Below are 3,954 nucleotides of genomic sequence, written 5' to 3' on the forward strand. Positions count from 1 at the left end.
AACTTTTCTAAGGATGAAAGGGGCAGCTAGGTGGCACAGTGGATAGAGCACCAGCCCTGAAGTCAGGAGGACCTGAGTGCAAATCTGATCTCAGACCAAGCACTTGACATTTACTATCTGTGCAACCCTGGGCAAGTCACTTAACCCCAATTGCCAAAAAAAAAACTGCCTTGCTAACTATAGTTTTCAGACATTATCGTTCTCTTTTTTGAATATGTTTCATTTCCTAAAATGCAATTTTTGGTGCCATAAATAATAAAAGAAATGGTAGAAATATATGGTAGGTTTTCATTTATCACCCAAGATTACTTCTCATTGATCCAGTGAAGGTTTTAAAACAAAGATTTATGTTTATAGACAGATACCATGACATCTCTTTTCAAGGTAATCTCTAAAGCTATTTACTCCATTACCCATCTACCAACCATACTTATTCATGCCCTGTACTTTGAATACTGAATGTCCCATTACCCAGAAATTAAAAACCTGCCTGGACTCTCAGCAGAGCACCAGACTAGCATCTACTATATCTCCAACAGCCTTTACTGGATTATAAGAAAAGTCCTTACTTCATTACCATGGGACTTGGATTCTAGCTAGTCTCATCTCTAGTACTAATATATTCTATGACGTGGTCAAGACATTTAACTCTTCTTTGCCTAGGTTTCTTTACCTGTCAAAGTTAGGATACTTGAATATATCATCTTTAAGGTAAGAAAATCAACCCTATTATTCTATGTGACAAAAACTCACAATCAACAAGCATTCATTAAGCTCTGACTATGTACCAGGCCACGGTTCTAGCCTTCCAAATGCCTCAAACCCACCTACCTGTCTACCACACTTGTCCCAAATTGTCCCAGGACTCAGAAGATGCCTGTTTGCAGTGAGTGCCCCCAAAATGCCTCCTGACAATGCCCTAGCTCTGGTGTGTCCTCTTCCACTCCTTATCACAATAATGACAATTCATTTTAAAGTGAATTTTTAGAAAGACACTTCAAAATTAACAACCTAACTCCCTCAGATTATTTTTTGAGGTAAGTAGCTCAAATAGTATTGTATTCATTTTTCCCCATGGAAATAATGAGAATTAGAGAGAGGTTAAGAGTCTTGTACAAGGCCATATAACTATTTGGTATTGGAACTATCACAGTCATTATCCACAGGCTATAGGCTTTCGTACATGTTCCTTAGTCCAGAAACCTTGTAAAATATCCCCTAAGATCAGTCCCAGTAAAATATTCTGTGATTGTCAATAACCTGGACAACCCCAATGCTTATATTTGAGAAACACTCCTTCTTTCTTGTTGCTTAGCCATGGTGCCCTCTGCAAGATTAAAAAAAAAATACTGACTTTTAAATGAAAATTTATTAAAGGTTTTATGAAAGTTTAAATAAATTGTGTCTCCTGGAAACACATACCACCTACCACTACCACCACTGCCACACAGATACCTGTCCCCTACATGTGTTAGCCTGATATCAGACTACACAGAACTATTTATAGATTGATTAGATGTCATTTCCTTGTACTTGGCTCTATATTTTTGGATGGTAGAGGATAATGATTTGTTAGGGACACAGAACTTCCTAGACCCCAGAGAGTGTTCTTAATCAACCTGGCAACTTCCCAAGGCTTGGAGTTTGATAAGAATTTTCAAATCAGCCAGAAGTCAACTTGCTGCCAATGGATTTTTAAAGATACCTGGACTGTGTTAGGGGACTCAGAGGCTCTCCTCTCTTTGTCTCTCTGTCTCTATCCCTATGTATCTCTACTTCTGTCTCTACATCTATTTCTATCTCTCAGTTTTTCTCTCTGTATGTCTCACTGTCTTTCTCTTATTTTGTCACTGTTTCTCTCTCTCTCTCTCTCTCTCTCTCTCTCTCTCTCTCTCTCTCTGTCTCCCTCCTTATTTGTTTCTCTCTCTTTCTTTGTGTTTGTCTTTCTATCTGTTTCTATCTCTGTATCTTTCTTTTTGTCTGTCTCTCTGCCTCTTTTTCTTTGTGGATCTGAAACTTTCTTTTTCTGGCAATCTGCTCCTTTTTTTCTTTCTCTTTTTCTATCTCGGTTTATAAGCCTGTGTTTTTCTGTCTATCTCTATGTCTCTGTTTGTGTCTGCTAACAAAATTTTTAGGTCTCTGATCTTCAGAGCAACAACTTTCAGGACTCTAGAAGGAACAACTTAACCTGTAACCTTTAGAGCTATTCGAAAGCTCTGGATGGCTTGTAGTAAGAGATGGCCTCTAGTAAGTAAGACCTTAACCCCTTGATGGAAATGTTCTAAAAATGATTTGTGTTCACATTCTGTTTGGACTAAATGACTCGGTGGTCCTTCACAGGTGTAAGATTCTATGATTCAAATTAATAGTGAAAAGATTGTTTTTCTGCAATTTAGTCACCTAAATGCTGTACTATTTGAAACTGGGAGATGCAGGTTTTAGATATGATAACTGCCACATTGACAAAACATTAAAAACACAAAAATGATCTCTTTTTTTAAGTAGAAAAGCCTGTGGCTTACTCAATGTTGGCGAAAATGAGGTGGTTCAGATTCTTAAGATCTGGCTCACTTGCATTAGCGATAGAAATTCTTAGATTCCTTAAGAATCTGGCCAACATGGCTGATCTTTATTAAACCTTGTCTTTGGCTGAAGGAAGACTTGGGTCAAATTCATTTGAGCAGGACCTGCATGTCATGATTTTGGGGTCCCAGCACCCCTAAACCTCTAAACCTCAACATTTTGATGGCCTCTACAGGGAAGCTGCCTAGCCTCAAGCTCTTCTCTAACCAAGACTGGAAGCTATGTAAGCCTCCCCCTTCTTTCTTGCCCTGCAATTGGGGTCAATCTCCAAGCACCTAGGAAGTCTTGGAGGTGCTGTTTGGGCAGACAGTTACTAGCCTGTCTTGCACTCAGCCTGATGCTGTCAGGCTCTCAATCCACTGGTTCAGTTTGAGGCCATAGACCTTGGTACACCTCCCACAGCATAGAGGACAAGGACGGACACCCTATCTGGAAGTGTATGCCTAATTCTGTCAATTCTCTTGGCACTAGGGAATTGGTAAACTGCAGGTGCTTTTTGGTTCACTGAAGCATACTTACTCCCTTACCTCTACACCCCTAAATTGTCCTTCAAGGAGACTACAGAGAAGAGTTAGAACAGCTAAAAACATCTTAGCAGATTCTGGAGATTTTGTGATCAATCATTAAGTAGTTTTGAAACAGGTCCTTACAACCCTGGTCACTCCCTTCTCCCACTCTCTTCCCTTGAGTCAAGAGGGTATTCATTAATCCTTCTCATAGGCAAAGAGAGTTTCACTCTCCCCCCCACCTTTGAATTCACCCTCCGCTATCTGGAGAAAGGAAGGAATGGGGAGGGGCAACAGCTACATCATAGAACCCACTGGCAATGGCCTTGGGCCCTGGGGCAACCTTTGCCTGGAAGCATCACAGAGGTTTAGCATATCCTGATCAAGTAAAGAAGCTAGCTTCCTAACTTGAGTAAGCAGATTTTCTTTCTTTTTTTTTTTTTAAGGCAATTGATGGTTAAGTGACTTGCCCAGGGTCACACAGCTAGTAAGTGTCAAGTGTTTGGTCTGAGGTCAGATTTGAACTCAGGTCCTTCTGACTTCAGGGCCAGTGCTTTATCCCCTGCGCCACCTAGCTGCCCCCAGCACGCTCTTTCACAGTTGTAGTTTTAACTGTGAATGACTAAATGTGGATTCTTTGTGTAAAGTAAATTGGAAATGCATTTAATTAAATGCATATAATGCATATAATTAAAGCAAATGGTCATTAAAAGTTCAATGCAAATGTGTGAGATCTTGTTGTTTTGACCTGAATGTGTAGTCATTCAGTACCCCAAAACAACTGAAATTAAATCAGAAGCATCTTCAGTTCAGTTTGGGAGAAAAATATCAGTGATAATTGAAGTGAAAGTCAGTCTCTGGCAAA

The sequence above is a fragment of the Vombatus ursinus genome, unplaced genomic scaffold, assembly GCF_900497805.2.
Source record: "Vombatus ursinus unplaced genomic scaffold, bare-nosed wombat genome assembly UNPS02014163.1, whole genome shotgun sequence".
Taxonomy (NCBI): Eukaryota; Metazoa; Chordata; class Mammalia; order Diprotodontia; family Vombatidae; genus Vombatus; species Vombatus ursinus.